Source organism: Thamnophis elegans, chromosome 3, assembly GCF_009769535.1.
Source record: "Thamnophis elegans isolate rThaEle1 chromosome 3, rThaEle1.pri, whole genome shotgun sequence".
In the NCBI taxonomy this organism is placed as follows: Eukaryota; Metazoa; Chordata; class Lepidosauria; order Squamata; family Colubridae; genus Thamnophis; species Thamnophis elegans.
In genome coordinates, this window is record NC_045543.1 from 137,526,731 (window position 1) to 137,545,708 (window position 18,978).

Here is an 18,978-nt window from a genome sequence, read left to right on the forward strand (position 1 = left end):
TCGCGGGGACCGCTGCGAACCACCTGAAACCCACCCCTGGTGTAAATGTTTAAAATCCTACACAGCTTGGGAATAGACTATCTGAAAGGTTCCGAGAAATTCTTGACGTAAAATTTAAGATTTTCCAAAAGAGTTCTTCTTTAGAGCCTCCCATTTAGATCAGTCAAGGTAGCATGTGTACGTAATAAGGCACTTGTGGTAGAAGAATTCCATTTCTATGGTGTGGGCCATTAATGCTATTCTTTTCTCTTCACTACTGGTTCGGTAGCGGGAGCGCTATGCTGACACACGGCATGTCTGGGCATGTGCAGAAGGTCCATGATGACATCAGGGTGAGTGGGTGGAGCCTCGTGCCACCGCCATTACCGGTTCACCCAAACTGCTGTGAACCGGCAGCATACTACTTCTAGTGTGGGCTCCATACATGTATTCTATGAAATAAAAAGTTATTCTGTCTGGAATTTAATTATTTAATTAATTTAAGATAATATCACTTGAAATCAAATAAAATGAGTGGATGAAAGGTTTTCTTCATTCTTTTCTGCACGTTTCCCAACTTCAGGTCCTTCTGACGCGCCCTAAAAAGTTGGCTTTTCCAGCAAGCCAGCCTGGCCTGAACAAAACAGAATAAATTATTGATCACTTTTAATTTTAATTCGTTTTTTTTTTTTTAAATGTCATTGTCAATTTTAATTGGGTTTGGGATATTCTATTTAATTTTTTTTAACTTTTGTATTATGTGTTTCTTTTAATGTTGTATGCAGCCCTGAGTCCTTGGGAGAAGGGCGGCATATAAATCTAATAAACCCAAACCTAAACCTTCAGGTAAATAAATGTATATAGGGCGATGGTATTTGGTCACAATAAACATTTGGTGGATATTCTCCACGGCCTTTGAGTTGTCAGCTGAGAAGTGAAGGGTCACGGTTTTTCCTGCAGAGCCTCCAAATGTATGTAAACCTTGGCAAAGTAACCTATTCTTTTTTTTCCTGAAAACAAATTAATAACCGAGTTAGCAGACATTGAGTATGTGGTTGGAATAATAATTTCTCAAGTTCTGAGGTAAAATTGAGATAAATCTCCCCCCCCCCCCCGCCCACACACACACGTCAGAATAATATAGAAAAATGCTTCAAAATGGGGAAAATGAATTAATAACTTGCAGACCGTGGACAACTTAGTCTGCCTTGGAAGTCAAGATAGAAGCCAAATGCAGAGTGAAAGACAAGCAGAAGATGGGGAAAGAATGAAGCTGCTGCTTAACCCCGCATTACAGATGTGGCATGCTCTGTCATAGAGAATCTCTCTCACCGCATGCAGTGACATGTCATAATTTAGTCAGCAGCATTTTGGTGGTGGCTCAGTGGCTAAGATGCTGAGCTTGTCGATCAGAAGATCGGCAGTTCGGCAATTCGAATCCCCAGTGCCGTGTAATGGAGTGAGCTCCCGTTACTTGTCCCAGCTTCTGCCAACCTAGCAGTTCTAAAGCACATAAAAAATGCAAGTAGAAAAATAGGGACCACCTTTGGTGGGAAAGTAAACCTTCAGTGTTTAGTCATGCCAGCCACATGACCACGGAGACGTCTTCGGACAGTGCTGACTCTTCGGCTTTGAAACGGAGATGAGTCAGGAACGGCTAGCACATATGTGCAAGGGGAACCTTAACCTTTACCCCCAAAATCTTTTTTATTTCTAAAAAGCTGCTTGAGAAAACTGTCTGAAAGCCAGAGAGGGGGACTCTCCAATAGAAGAAGGCCCTTTTACAGTATGGGTAATTCTCAACTTATGACTACAAATTGAGTCCCAAATTTCCATTGCTAAGTGAGACATTTGTTAAGTGAATTTTGCCCCATTTTACAGCATTTCTTGCCACAAAAAACAGAATAACAGAGTTGGAAGGGACCTTGGAGGTCTTCTAATCCAACCCCCTGCTTAGGTAGGAAACCCTACACCACTTCAGTGAAATGGTTATCCAACATCTTTAAAACTTCCAGTGTTGGAGCATCCACAACTTCTGGAGGCAAGTTGTTCCACTGATTCATTGTTTTAACTGTCAGGAAATTTCTCCTTGGTTCTAGGTTTGTTTGTTTGTTTGTTTGTTTGTTTGTTTGTTTGTTTATTTATTTATTTATTATTTATTTATTTATTTATTTATTTATTTGTTAGACTTATATACCACTTCATAGGGCTTTCAGCCCTCTCTAAGTGGTTTACAGATTTTTTAGCAAATTGAGTCAGCAACTTGCCCCCACAGTCTGGGTCCTCATTTCACCCACCTTGGAAGGATGGAAGGCTGAGTCGACCTTGAGCCGGTGAGATTTGAACCGCTGAACTGCAGATCACATTCAGCTGAAGTGGCCTGCAGTACTGCACCCTAACCACTGGGCCACCTCGGCTCTCTCTAGTTTGCTTCTCTCCTTGATTAGTTTCCACCCATTGCTTCTTGTTCTGCCCTCAGGTGCTTTGGAGAATAGTTTGACTCCCTCTTCTTTGTGGCAGCCCCTGAGACATTGGAAGACTGCTATCATGTCTCCCCTAATCCTTCTTTTCATTAAACTAGACATACCTAGTTCCTGCAACCGTTCTTCATATATTTTAGCCTCCAGTCGCTTAAACACTTATTAAGTGAATCACTGCAGTTGTTTAGTAACACGGTTGTTAAGTGAATCTGGCTTCCTCATTGACTTTGCTTGTCAGAAGGTCGCATGACCTTCTGCTCACATGACACTGGGACACTGCAAGCATCATAAATATTAGACAATTACCGAGCGTCTGAATTTTGATAACGTGATCACAGGGATGCTGAAAGGATCATAAGCATGACTTCAAATGGTCCCTAAATAAACTGTTGTAAGTCGAGGACTACCTTTTAGGTTGATGGGTTAAGGTATTAATATCTGGTTTTCTTTAAAAAAAAACATAAACATTTGGCTAGACTTGACTTTAATGTCCCTTAAAAATCAAAAACTTCACCATATGTTCACTTCTCCCAAATCATCATGTTACTTCCTATTCCTGAATTAAATCTTCCCTATAAATTAGTACCAACTCAAATTTATGGGACTTTTTATGTGCCTAATTCCAATGAACAAAATTATTGGCAAAAAATGTATCATTTTCGTCCAATAAAAGAGGAATTCCCTGGAAGAACATTCCCTGTCACATTTATCACCAAACAAATATTAGGATAATTACAATCCGCTATGAGTACTATGAGTGGTGTGATCGCTCAGCGGTTAAAGGCGCTGTGCTTGCCAGCTGGAAAACTGACAACCAGGGTTCAAGACCCCAGCACTGAGTAACATTATCCCTGCCTCAACTCCTGCCCACTTAGCAGTTTCAAAGCATGCAAGTCAGTTGTGGGTTCCGGATCCCATTGCAACCGGTAGAGTGCAACGGGGCCGGGCGTCAACTACATGAACATGCGCATGCATACCTGCTGCCTGTAACACTCCGTGACACCTCCACGATGCTCAGCTGCTTGACGGAGCATCACTCAGGTGCTGTAAGCTCCGTGTGTGTGCGCAAAAGCCTCGAAAACCTCAAATACCAATAAGGAGCGCGGGCAGGTGGGCCCTCCAGAGCATAGTACCAGAATGGCATACCGGTCATAACCCACCACTGATGCAAATGAGAGTAGATAAATAGGTACCGCTTCGGTGGGAAAGTAACAGCATTCTGTGGATATAGTATTACTGGCCACATGACCATGGAAAATGTCTTCGGACAATGCTGTCTCTCTCAGCTAAGAAACGAAGATGAGAACTGCCCCCTAGGGTCAGATATAACTGGGCAGGGGAAGCCTTTACCTTTAACAGTACTACATCCTATATCTTTGAAAAGCCTATCATCTGTTTTTGGAAGGCATTGTGCTCATCCAAATCTTCTTGATTGGGTAGACAATCAGAGACCCTAAGAACAGTTTGAATTTTGATTTGTTCCTCAACTTAATTATCTGATTCTTGGACACAACTTAAGCAAGTCCCTGAAGCTTCTTTGTAAGGGTTTTCGGAAGTTATTTGCTATTGCCACCTTTCTAGGGCCCAGAGAAAATGACTGGCTCAAGATCACCATCTGGCATTGTGCCTAAGGCAGGACTAGAACTCACAATCTTCCAGTTTTTAGCCTGATGCCTTAATCCCTACCGCAAACTGGCTCTCTTAAATGCCAGGCAGAGAAAGTCAGATAATTGAAAAATGCCATTTACAGCATTATCAAGTTCATTCACCTGGCCTTATCATGAGGAATACCATATTTTTCAGAGTATAAAATGCACCATTCTCCCTCAAAAAAGAGGGTGAATATCTGGGTGCGTCTTATACACTGAATGCAGCATTTTTTGCCTCCCAAAACCCCACCGTATTCACCAAAATGGCCATGCATAGCCTTTAGGAGGCTTGTAGAATGCTCCTGGGGATTGGTGAGGGCAGAAATGAGTGAAAAACAGACCATTTTGTGTTCAATTTCCCCCCCCCCCCCAGCCCCCAGGAGCACTCTACAAGCCTCCTAAAGGTTATGTATGCCCTTTTTTGACAAAATGGTCCATTTTTGCAAAATATGGGCTGTTTTTTGCTCATTGGGGGGCACCCCCCAGGAGCACTCTACAATCCTCCTAAAGGTTATTCATGCCCTTTTTTTTGGGGGAAAAACAACCCGGCCCATTTTCACAAAAAACGGCTTGTTTTTGGGAGGTTTGCAAAATGCAAAACCTTTTTTTAAAAATTCGCCTCTTTAAAACCTTATACTCCGATGCATCTTATACTCCTAAAAATATGGTAGTCACGGTAATTCTATCCTTTATGTTAGCAAACTTTTGAATACCAGATAACGAGGGCAAACCATAGATTATTCTACTGCATTTGATCAGCATCTATTATATGTAGATTATTAAAAAAGGAATACATATTGTTTGAGTCAGCAAAACAGTTCTTGCATACATGTTCCTTGAATTATTAACTCAACTGCTATTGGTTTAGTGATATACCCAGTGTGATCCTAAGCAAGAGAGACTGTTCTGTCAAATAGATTTTAAACCACCAATACGCAATGCCTCCAAATGTCATACTAGTCAATTATGCCAGAAGGATAAATAATCTACAATTGGAAAGATCCAACAGAGGCTTCCAAGTATAGTTTATTCATTAAGACAATCAAGACTACTGATGTCAGGAATCCAGGCTAAAACACAAACTAAGACTGATCTGAGTAAGCCACTGGCAGACTCAAATGTGTCTGCCAGATCCACCGCTTTTGTCAAAACGACAAAAATAATATCACCCCATCACAAAGCCTGTATAAAACAGATGGAAACTCACATTACAATGTTATCACACTATTCTTCATTGTTTTGACAAAGGCAGAAATTCTGCAGCCACTTCTGAATAAGTAGAGACTCGTTCTGGACCAGAGTATCAAAATTGTTCATCTGAAAAGGGAAGACCCTAGTCTACCATGTAGGTTTTAGTGACCCAGCGTGGCCATAGGGCGAGCCTGCATATGAAGTGAGTAAAAGGGGAAAAAGAAGCTCCTTGTCAACTGTCCCAACTTGACCAATTAGAAAAGAAAGACTCTTGGACCATTGTTAGCCAAAAGTATACTAGGTCAAGTGGTTACAACAGAAGCAAAGCTGGATCTGAGATTTTCACACCCAAAGCATACACTAAAACGTTTCCTCTTCCCCATCCTCTCCCTGGTTCAGGAGTGGGTTGCTGATGGTTTTACTATCAGTTCGCAACCCATGTGCAATGCATACACTGTTCAATGTGAATTGTTACAAGCGCAGAACGGTTTACAGTGAACTGCACATGTGCAGTCACTAAAACCGAAATGGTGGCAACCCAGCGGTGACAAGGGAACTGATTCAGGGGTGTGGCAGGCCTGGATTGCTGCCAGTTCTGTGACCCACGCCTGAATTCCACTACCGGTTCAGCCAAACTGGGCCGAACCGGGAGCATCCCACCTCTGCCCTGTTTATCAGAAAGTGTCCAATTAAGCGTTGACTAATTGTTTGGGTAACAGCCCCTGACTTTGCTGCCTTGTTGCTTCTGCATTCTTTTGCCTAACTAATCAACCACCTCCAATTGCGCTGTTCTTCCATTAGGGCTCCATGCCAACTGGCAGAGCCAGTTGAGGCCCTTCATTATGAAAGGCTAGGAGAGGTTGGTGCTAGTTTCACGTTGTGGGGACAGGAGCAATTGTATAGAAAGCCCTCCTCCTGGCTAGAATAATCAAGCTGATGGGACCCGCAGCATGCCTTCTCTGCTAGCGCGAGTAAGATGGGCCAGCCCCAGTGGATTTTATAGGATTCCTTATACACGGAAATATCTAGAATTCTGCAAAGTCATGATATTCCCTGTCCAGGGAAGCAAAAGTTGGGCTTTGAAGAAGCAGGATAGGAAGATTATAGACACCATTGAATGTTGGTGCTGCGGAAGACACCTTTCTTGGACAGCCAAGAAAACAAACAAATGGATCATCTTACAAATCAACCCAGAGTTCTTGGGTGAAGACCTAGCTGGGTGGAAGAAAAGAAATTAGGGGTGGGTTCTGGCTTCTTTTACTGCCAGTTTGCTCAGGGATGCACTTTGGGTGCATGCATGCTTTGGGCGTGGGCATGCTTGATGCGCACTATGCATGCCTGTGCAGTAGTGAAAAATTGCTTTTGCGTATGCGCAGAAACAAAAAACAAGATGGTGCCAGTGTAAAACCAGTTCAGGGGTGTGGGCAGCTTAGTTACTACCTACTCGGCCGAACCAGTCTGAACCAGTAGGAACCCACCTCTGAAAGAGATGAAGAGGATGATCAGCAGTGAGTTACAGTGGTGATGGGTCAGTGGTGGGTTGCAGGTGGTACGTCCCGGTATGGGCGTACAGGAGCCTGTCCAGAGCAACGGGTACCATTCCGGTATGGTGCTCCGGAGGGCCCGCCCGCCCTTACTCCTTACCTGTTCTTTAAAGCCTTTGGCGCTTCCACACAGGGACATGGCACGTACAGCACCTGCGCGATGCTCCGCTGAGCAGCTGGAGTGTCACAGAGGCTTGCGGAAGCATCGTTGGCAGTTACGATGCATGTGTGCACTATGCACGCCCATGTGGGCGATGCCGGGCTCGTTCCAACCGTACTGGTTGGAACGGGATCCGGAACCCAGCACTGTGTTGGGTTCACTATTAGAAGACCTCAAGGATCAAGTTAGGAACAAATTATGATGGAGAAAATCTACCTTTGTGTGGCTAGGAGTCAACAATGACTTGCTGGCATATTATCAATTAAACATATGCATAAATCAGAGAAAAATATGATACCATATGTCTCAACATAGGTAGTTCCCTTTTAGAATAATAATGATGTTCCTGCACTATGGATGTCATCAGTTCAACAATTGCTTTTTTCATCAGGAGTTTGGGAACTGCTATTTTAAGAGGCGCCCGGATAGAGGGTTTTATTCGCTAGTTCAATCATTAAGAGTAACCCTAGCAGATAGTGAAATAAATTAGGAGTTTTAAACTGTTATCAAATCGGAGTCAATTAGTGTATAAATTTGATAAATAACTAAAAGCATCAAGGAAAGTTTGTAGTATAGAAATTTCCTCAGCTGAATTTATCAGAAAGGTTCTGTTCTAGGTAGTCCTTGACTTACAACAGTTCATTTAGTGACTGTTCTAAGTTACAATGACAATGAAAAAAGGGACTTATAACCAGGGGTCAGATTGAAAAATGTTAGCAACCAGTTCTCTACCTGGTTGCTGAGTCGGTGTGGCCATGGTGGAGCTGCACCATGGCAGGGAGGTGTTTTCACCCCCACCCCAGGCTCCAGAGACTTTCTTCAAGCCTCCAGGAGGGCGAAAAGGGCCTCCCCGGGGTTCCGGAGGCTGCAAACGGGCCTGTTTCTGGACTTCTGGTAGGGCCCATTTTTTTGCCCTCCCGGAGCCTCCAGATGGGCCCTGCACTTACCTGGCATGATGAACGGGCTGTGTGGAGACTCCTGGGAGGGGAGGAGTGGGTAGGGCCAGCCGGTCCTTGCAACAACCGGTTCAGCGAACTGTTGTGACTCAGCAGAAGTTTGCTGTGAGTTGAGTCAGGATGCAGGATTAACAATGCGGCTGGGTCTCGTTAGTGTTGTCTTCTGGAGATAAAAGGACAGATGCTGCCACGCCCTGGTTGCAGAAGTCAACGTTCGTCGTTCGTTTATGGAGAGTTTAGTTCCGATCCTGTTTGAGTTTGTGAGACACTTGGAGAAGTGATTTTGCTTCTTGAAAACCTGGTTTGGCCGTAAGAGATCTTTGTTTTTGCATTCTGTTATCTTCTTGCCAGAGACTTTATTTATGTTCATTTTGGGCTCGCAGCCAGTCTGAGCCGAGGACTGATAAAGTTATTTCCTTTTAAGTCTGTCTGCCTGTCATCTTTGAACGAGCGAAGGAGGGGGGACAGAACAGCGAACTATATGCAAAATTACCATCCAGTTCGCCCGAACTAGTGCGAAACGGCTGAATCCCACCCCTGCTTATAACCATTTTTCAAACTTTCGACCGTTGTGGCATCCCAAATGGTCACGTGATCCAAGTTCAGATGCTTGACAACGGTCTCATTTTTATGACGGTTGGCGTGTCCCAAAGTCACCTGATCCCCTTTTGTGACCATCTGACAAGAGAAATCAATGGGGAAGGCAGAGATTCAACGAACAACTATGTTACCAACTTGTCAACTGCAACGATTCACTTCACAACTCTGGCAAGAAAGGTCGTAAAATGGGGCAAGGCTCCCTTAACCAATGCTTCACTTAACAATGGAAATGTTGGTTCAGTTCTCTGTCGTCGTAAATCGAGGACTGCCTGTGTTTTACAAAAAAAGGAAAAACAGAATGTTTCTAGGGAATCCAATGCTTTTTGAGCTTGGCAATGGGGTTGAAGAAATGTGCCAATATAACCATTGCTTCATTCATTTCACATATTTTTCATACCGTACAAGGTGTTTCTGAATTTTAAAAATGCTACAAATGTCATTTTTAATAAAATATACCCAATATTATTTATTAAAATAGCCTTCTGTAAAATCTTTATGGAGGTGATTTTTCAGGACATTCCTGCCAACTACAGGTTTATTACCACCAACTGAGAACAATCTTATATAACACATGTCATAAAGTACAGGGAAGCCTTCGACTTATAGCCACAATTGACCCCAAAATTTCCATTGCTAAGCAAGACAGTTGTCAAGTGAGTTTTGCCCCATTTTATGACCTTTCTCGTCACAGTTGTTAAGTGAATCACTGGGGTCGTTAAGTTAGTAACCCAGTTTTTAAGTGAATCTAGTTTGGTCAGAAGGTGGCAAAGGGGAATCCCGCAACTCCAGGACACAACTGATCACATGACCCTGGGAATATGCAATGGTCATAAATATGAAGCAGTTGCTAAGTGTCTGAATTTTGTGGAGGCTGCAACGGTCACTGGTGTGAAAAATGGTTATAGATCACTTTTCTCAGTGCTGTTTGTAACTTTGGTAACTGGTAATTAAATAGAAATAGAAGAAATAGAATAGCAGAGATGGAAGGGACCTTGAAGGTCTTCTAGTTCAAACCCCTGCCTAGGCAGGAAACCCTATACCATTTCAGACAAATTGTTATCCAACATCTTCTTAAAGACTTCTAGACTTTGTGGTGACCAAAACTGAATGCAGTATTCCAAGTGTGGCCTTTCCAAGGCATTATAAAGTGGTATTAACACTTCATGTGATCTTGATTCTATCCCTTTGTTTATGTAGCCTAGAACTGTGTTGGCTTTTTTGGCAGCTGCTGCACACTGCTGGCTCATATTTAAATGGTTGTCCACTAGGACTCCAAGATCCCTCACACAGTTACTACTATTGAGCAGGGTACCACCTATACTGTACCTGTGCATTTCGTTTTTCTTGCCTAAATGTAGAACCTTACTCTTTTCACCATTGAATTTCATTTTATTAGATAGGGCCCAATGTTCAAGTTTGTCAAGATCCTTCTGAATCTTAAGCCTGTCTTCTGGAGTGTTGGCTATTCCTGCCATCTTGGTGTCATCTGCAAATTTGATGAGTTCCCCATTTATCCCCTCATCCAGATCATTGATGAAGAAGTTGAAGAGTACTGGGCCTAAAACAGAGCCTTGGGGTACTCCACTGCATACTTCCCTCCATGTAGATGCAGTTCCATTGAGGATTACAGAACTTTAAACCCCAGAATTCAACTCCCAGAATTCCTCAGCTGGCACAGAAGTCCACCTGTCTTAAAGTCAGCAAAATTGAGAAACACTAGTCTAATTAATTAATCAGCCTTCTTGGGCAGTTCTTTTTAAACTCTGTCTACGCATGAGTTTAAAGAGCAGTTATCATCTGCTACCCTCCAAACAATTTGTCCACAACCTCAGGCAGAAAAACTGAAACTCCATCCATCAACCGTCAACAGACAGTTGCCTCTGGCGCCTGGCTACGATCTGTTTTTAATGCGGAGTACAAATCAGGATGGCTGCAAGTGATTTTAATAGCAAAATAGACTGCAAATGCGCCACAACAGGACTCAGATGGTTCTTCATCCTCAGCAGGAACACGGCGTAATAATCTCTTTACCAAATGAAATAACTGCCAGATGGCACCCAGTTAATTCAATGGAGAAAGCAAAGAAGAGCTTGATCAAGTACTTACTGCCCTATAATGACTCCTAAAACAGTCTCTAATCTGACTAAGTTATTGCATACAATCTATGTTTCTCTCTACCAGCATATTAGCCATCTATCTACTGTTTTAAATGCCCCAGGGAGAGAAATGGCCCAAGAACTTATATCTGTATTCAAGAAAAAAAGCACAGAACAGCAATCGCTCCAATTATCTTGGTTTTCTTTACATTCTCTAGATTAGGGGTGTCAAACACATGTCATCACGTTGTTATCACGTGACATGCTGTGACATTTTCCCTCCTCGCTGAAATTGGGGGGGGCATGGCTAGTGCGTGACACATCCAGCCTGCCGGCCACAGGTTTGATGCCCCTGCTTTAGATCAATGAAGACATTTTCAGGTTCACCAAACCTAGAAGAGTGGGGGAAATAGACCATTCATAACCCTTCATGGATCTATTAGTCATTAAGAGGAGATTATTTTAAAAAAATCTTCTACACTTTATTCAGGGAAGTTTCGTATAAGAAAGTCTCTTTGATATATCTCCATCTCCATCTAGATCATCTGTATACCTATACCTATACCTATACCTACACCTACACCTACACACTATCTACCTATCTACCTCTATCTATCTATCTATCTATCTATCTATCTATCTATCTATCTATCTATCTATCTATCTATCTATCATCTATCTAGTCTGTATCTATATTAGTTTGACAGATATAGATAACAGACAAGAAAGAATGGATGGATACGGAGAGATACATAAATAATAGACAAAAAAGGATAGATAGATAGATAGATAGATAGATAGATAGATAGATAGATAAAATGGTAGATAAATAGGTAGATACTGTAGATAGATGATGGAGAGATGGAGAGATAGACAGATAGACAACAGACAAGAAAAGAGGGATAGAAAGATACATAGCTAACAAACAAGAAAGGATATTATTTATTAAAATAGCTTTCTGTAAAATCTTTATGGAGGTGACTTTTCAGGACATGCCTGCCAACTACAGGTTTATTACCACCAACTGAGAACAATCTTAGGGATGGATGGATGGATGGATGGATGGATGGATGGATGGGTGGGTGGACGGACGGACGGACAGACAGACAGACAGACAGACAGACATAGATGTTAAATAAATAGATAGATACTGTAGATAGATGATGGATGGATGGATGGATGGATGGATGGATGGATGGGTGGACAGATAGATAACAGACAAGAATAGATATAGGATATTTTCCTTTGAACAACTAAGGAACAAAGGACCTTTCTTCATTTATCATTTTCCAAGACAACATTACTAATAACAATAACTTAATAGAAATAACGCAATAAAACAACAATTAAAAACATAACTGAAACCAAAAATTTGTAAAGACATGAAGTGCTGGAAAAACTCATGCAATGGAGCATGCCACCCCAGACCCAATGCTCCAAGTCTTCATTATTGTTCTGATCATTAAAATTAAAAATGCTCTACATTTTGAATTCATTTCAAAAGGTAGGCAGATTTGGGGTCAACCAAATCTCAGGAAAATATATTATTTCAAAAGGCAGGAACACAACAGAGAAGGCATGTCTTCTGGGCCCCATCAGTTAACATTGCTTATATGATGGGATTTGGAGCATAACCCTGTGAGATCTTATTGGACAGATATTTGGTGATAGGTAGTTCTGCAAGTAACCTGCCCCTCTACTATATGAAGGCATTGAACTGAATTGAATCACATTGAGAAGGACACTGGTAATAACTGGAGTCTACAAAATAGAGAGGTTAGCTATACATACAAGGTACACCTATAACTACCAACCCTTATGTATTCTAATTAAAAAAAAATGCATTCATTTTAAGAATGATGATTTATATTTGCTGATGGGCAAAAAGATGTAATAAATTCATTCTATATGTATATATACCATCAGATAATAAGCTTAACGTGAGCTGGTTTTGGAAATTACTATGATGCCCTTGGTGCAAACGTTGAAATTCCTTAATACAATTAATTTGGAGATACCAGCAGCAGAAATTCTGTAAGACGGTTCAGGAATGTAGATAGTTGGACAGTATTAATAGAATTCACACCCTATCATATTATCCAATCAGCTTTACAAGATTAAATTTTAATACAACTTCCCTACTCTACCTTCCTGCCTTATCTTCAGCAAGAAAACACATTCACAATAGAACCCTCTAACTCAATATTTGTCAACCTTGATAACTTTAAGATGTGTGGACTTCAATTCCCAGAATCCCCCAGCCAGCATGGCTGGCAGGAGAATTCTGGGAGTTGGAGTCCAGATAGCGTACATTTGCTAAGGTTCAGAAACACCGCTCTAACTCCTGAATTGTCAGATCTAGCCAGCTACTACATACAAACATCTGTAGGAATAATTGGGCCATACTGACCTTTATACCCTCAGTCGACCCATCAGATAAGTCAAGTTAGGAGATTAAGATCTAATGCATGGGTGTCCAACCTTTTGGCAAGCCTGGGTCGCATCGAGTGATGAGGAATTGTCTTGGGCTACATATAAAATATACAATATAGTTAATGTACGATATATAAATAACACATTTCCTGTGTTTTAAAATACTTGTAGTATATCTTATGGGGCTGCATTACTTGTTGTCAAGGGCCACATGCAGCCAGTGGGAAATGGGTTGGATATGCCTGATGAGCCGTGGTGGCGCAGTGGTGAGAATGTAGCATTGCAGGCTAATTCTGCCAATGGCCAGGAGTTCGATCCTGACTGGCTCAAGGTTGACTCAGCCTTCCATCCTTCTGCTGTCAATAAAATAAAACTACAGAGAGTGCTGTAAAAGAACTAAGGAGCGGTATATAAATCTAAGTGCTATTGCTAAGTGCTATTGCTGACCTCAGGGTTAACTTGAAAGACCAGAGACAATAAATCTCCTTTCATTGGATTGTTCTATCTTGACAATCCTATTTTAAAAAAAATGTTTTTTATTAAACTTTTTTCACTTTTTAAAATACAAATATAAACTTTGCAACATTTCCACATCGTTAAGCCTCCATTATACTCTTTTTATCTGTACATGTATACCTTTATATATCTATATATCTATATCTGCATCAGTATCGGTATCGGTATCGATATCGGTATCGGTATCACTATCTCTATCTGTATCGGTATCAGTACCTGTATCGGTATCGGTATCAGTATTTGTGTCGGTAACTGTATTAGTATCTGTATCTGTATCTGTATCTACATCGACATTGACATCAATATTGATATCGATATCTATCTCAGTGGTGGGTTGCAGGCGGTACACCCTGGTACAGGCGTACTGGTCCCTGCCGGGAGCACCTGGTACCATTCTGGTACGGTGCTCCGGAGGGCCCACCCACCCTCCTGAGCTCTTTATCTGTATTTAAGCTCTTCAGTGCTTCTGCACACACGCACGGAGCATATGGTACCTGCACAATGCTCTGCAAGCAGCTGGAGAATCATGGAGGAGTCGGGGAGGTAAGAATGCATGCGCGTGCTGCACATGTGCATGTGGGGGGGGCGCCGTGCCGGTTGCAACGGTATCTGGAACCCACCACTCATCATCCATCCATCCATCCATCCATCCATCCATCCATCCATCCATCTATCTATCTATCTATCTATCTATCTATCTATCTATCTATACAAATTTTCATCTACTCATACTTATATTTCTTCTATACATATTGCTCTTTCAATGTACTTATTTCTATACAATACATCTTATATCATTATATTTCTCTAATAATTCTTATTCTGTACTCTCTTATTTACAATCTATCTTACATTTCCCCTCCTCTTGTTAAATATGCAGTTTTATTGACAATCATATTTTAAATTATTAGAATAGCAGCTCTTTTGATCGGAAAGAAGCCACTCCATGTAGCTGTTGCATCACAATTCTCATTCCTGATGAAGGGAGACAGAAAGGTAAGGTTACTAAACTTGAGTTACAAAAACTAGACAACAAAGAGTTAGCAATTTAAAGCTCTCTGCCTTTTTTTTTTCTTTACTTCTAATTGGGACTCTTCAGTCACTGAAGGTCCAGACTAAAGTGACAATAGCAATAGCAATAGCAATAGCAGTAGACTTATATACCACTTCATAGGCCTTTCAGGCCTCTCTAAGCGGTTTACAGAGAGTCAGCATATTGCCCCCAACAATCTGGGTCCTCATTTTACCCCACCTCGGAAGGATGGAAGGCTGAGTCAACCCTGAGCCGGTGGGATTTGAACCGCTGACCTGCTGATCTAGCAGTAGCCTGCAGTGCTGCATTTAACCACTGCGCCACCTTGGCTCTTGTTGTGTCTCACTATAAAGGAACTATTCACCCCTGTCAGTTTACAGATACAGATTTTTAGAGAGTGAAAAAGTTCAGATGAAAATTGTGCGCAAACCTCTGCTAGAGGTATTCTCAACTTACAAGCATTCATTTCAGTGACCAGTTTTGGTCGCCACAATGTAAAAAAGATGTGGAGACTCTAGAAAGAGTGCAGAGAAGAGCAACAAGGATGATTAGGGGACTGGAGGCTAAATCATATGAAGAACGGTTGCAGGAACTGGGTTATGTCTAGTTTAATGAAAAGAAGGACTAGGGGAGACATGATAGCAGTTGTCCAATATCTCAGGGGCTGCCACAAAGAAGAGGGAGTCAAACTATTCTCCAAAGCACCTGAAGGCAGAACAGAAGCAATGGGTGGAAACTAATCAAGGAGAGAAGCAACTTAGAACTGAGGAGACATTTCCTGACAGTTAGAACAATTAATCAGTGGAACAGTTTTGCCTCCAGAAGTTGTGAATGCTCCAACACTGGAAGTCTTTAAGAAGATGTTGGATAGCCATTTGTCTGAAAATTGTATAGGATTTCCTGCCTAGGCAGGGGGTTAAACTAGAAGACCTCCAAGGTCCCTTCCAACTCTGCTATTGTATTGTTAACAAAGCTGAGAAACACTGGATTAAATAGTAAAAACAATATGAGTGCCTCTTTAAAGGCTTCCTTTAAACAAAACACTACCATCTCTCTAAAAGTGATAGGACTTTATTGAAAAAAGCCCTCATTAGTTTCTACATTCTTTTTGCACATTAGTACAGAGTGCCATTCAGCCTTGTTTAAGATATATTTTACAGTTGGTCATGTGATTAATTATAATGAGAGGGGAGAAAAGGAAGAGAAGAATAGGCCAAAACATTCCTCCGCTACAGGAGTACAAATTAACTTTGTAGAATGTTCCTTTAATTTTACAAAGCAGAGAAAAGTGAGGATGATGCCAGCAACCAGGCACATGGGGTGAATCCACGACTAGGCAAAAAAGATTAAATTAATTCATATATCTATTAACCCAACATCTGGAACCTGAAACTTTGACTGTGCTGGGGTTGCCACTGGTTGGTATGCCTTTTTGCTTAGAGTAGGTGTTCCCAAACTTTGCAAAAACATGAATATCCTAACATTTACATGAATTTGTGGGATCACTTAATGTATCATGCAGTAGTAAATTAACTGATTATCCATGCCTGTGATCTCAACTCAAGACAGAGGATGTTTAATGGCACCACCTGAAATTGCTAACTCTGTGGAAACTACTCTGTGGAAACTTTACTAGAGATCAGAGGTGGGTTACTACCAGTTCAGACCAGTTTGGCCAAAACCGGTAGTAACTTGGCAGACTGGGTAGCTGGAACCAGCAGCGACCCAGGCCTGCCACGCCCCCGAACCGGTTCTCCTATGGCACCGCCATCTGATTTTCGCAGAACAATTTCCATTGCAGAAATTTAACTTTTTTTCTTTTTTTAATGTTTTGTGCTTGCGCAGACCTTTTTAGGTACAAATGCATGCACACACAGAATTTTTTGGGTGTCCAATCAGCAGCAACCCACCCCTGCTAGAAATCCCATCGAGCTGAAATCTGTAATAAGGCAAACACAGTTAAGCTTGAAATAGCAATACAGATCAAAAGCAACAGTGTAAAATGAACTATGGTATTATTGTGGCAGAGGTTCCCATGGTAGCAGTCTTCCAATATTTGAGGGGCTATCACAGAAGAGAAGGGGACAACCTAATCTCCAAAGCACCCGAGGGCAGGAAAAGTAGTAACAGATGGGACCTTATTAAAGAGAGATTCAACCTAGAATTAAGGAGAAATTTCTTGTCAGTGAAAACAATCATTGAAACAGCTTGCCTCCAGAAGTTGCCGATGCTTCATCACTGGAGGTTTTTAAGAGGCTGGGCAGCCATTTGTCTGCAATCATACAGAGTCTGCTGTTTAAGCAGTGGATTGGGCTAGATCCTACAAGGTCCCTTCCAACTCTGCTATTCTATAATGCAGATTATCCTTGATCCTGTCATCTTGCAAGGACTGCAGAAAATGTATTCCCTCATTCTGTTTCTGACATAGCTGATTTTAACCCCTCTATCTACCTAAACATTTTGTAGAATACATATACAAAAGAAATGCTCGTTTCAAAATGTTTTATAACATGAAATACTTTGAAGAATGATGGCTTTATGGAATTCTATGCACTGCCGAGGAAAAGCAGATAAGAAAACTGAACATTATTATGTACCATAATGGGGAATTCTGGGAGTTGAAGTCCTCTGGTCTTAAAGATTTCAAGGTTGGACATCCCTGGTGTTTATAGATTTGACACATATAACTGAAACCTAAATGGAAAATAATGGGGAAATAATCCTATGAAATGTTTACCTGATGGATTTTGACAGCCACTATATTGAGGGTAGGAAAGAAGGGTTAATTAATGATAATTGGGAGCACTACCAAAAATGTCCTCTTCAGTGCAGAGTCACCTGTAGAGACAGGTGACAATAAGAATATAGAGTTCTTGCTCCACAGCTTCCTGGTGCAGCATCCTTCAAGTGTGCCATATCTCATCTTAAAGCTAATGTTGGAATTGTGGGAGGTTGTTGTGGTGTAGGTTATGAGTTCATGGAAACCAAGAGCTGTCATGGAAAATTGCAGCTTCATTAAAAATAGGTGGGCACACACACACTTGACCTGGTCTTGTCTTAAGCAAGTGAGGCATGTTCTGACAATGGAGAACATTAATATCTGTCCTTTGCCTTGATCAAATTGCTCCTTGTCAAATTGTAGATCCCTGCAGTTGCAAGAGCAGTGGGCTCTTTCAATTGGTGTAATCACAGGTGCTGGTCATGGCATTTAAGGGGTGAGGGCGAGATTTGACAATGTGGCAGGCAGTTCTATCTCATACTTGGTCAATCTCTGGAACAAATAATTTGTTGAGGAATTACAGAGCAGCTGTCCAGATGAACTCAGAGACAAAAGGGAAAAAGAAAGGAAGGAAGGAAAGGAATGAACAAACGAAGGAAAGGAACGAATGAACGAAGGAAGGACGAAGGAAGGAAGGAGAAGAGAACAAACAAAGAAAGAATAGGAAAAGGAAAGAAAAGGAAGAAAGAAGAAGAAAGAAAGGACAAGAAAAGAAGAAAAAGGAAAAAGAAAAGGAAAGAAAAGAAAGAACAAGAAGAAAGAAAAAAGAAAGAAGAAAGAAAAAAGAGAAAAAAAGGAAAAAAGAAAAAGAAAAGAAAAAGAGGAAGAAAAAAAAAAGGAAAAGAAAAAAAAAGAGAAAGAAGGAAAAAAGAAAGAAAGGGAAAAAAAAAGAAAAAAAAAAGAAAGGAAAAAAAAAAAGAAAAAAAAAGAAAAAAAGAAAAAGAAAGAAAGAAAGAAAAAAGAAAAAAAAGAAAGAAGGGGAAAAAAAAGAAAGAAAAGAGAGAAGAAAGGAGAAGAGAAGGGACAAAGAGAAGAAAGAGAAAAAAAGAAAGAGAAAAAGAGGAAGAGAGAAAAGAAAGAAAGAAAGAAAGAAAGAAGAAGAAAAGAAAGAAGAAAAGAAAGAGAAAAGAAAGAGAAAAGAAAGAGAAAAGAAAGAGAAAGAACACAGGTAGCCAGGAACACAGGAATATCATGAGGTAAATTAAACAGTCTAGAGAACAGACAGAAGAAAAAAAGGGGGGAGGGAAACTCCCCCTTTTACTTATGACAACAATCACAGCATAGATTGCCTCACGCATAAATCAGCACTCTCTAACTGATCAACTACAACTGTGTATTCTGGCCAATCAGAGGTGGATTGCTATCGGTTCACAAAGGTTCAGGTGAACCGGTAGTGGAAATTGGGACTGGGTTCTTGAACTGGTAGGAACAGCATGTTGGCCATACCCCCAAACCAGTTACCCAATCACCCATGCCATTTATCGCATGTTTTTTAGTCATTTTATAATGTTCTGTGCATGCACAGAAAAATCTACAGGCAACTGCGCATGCGCAAGCAATGC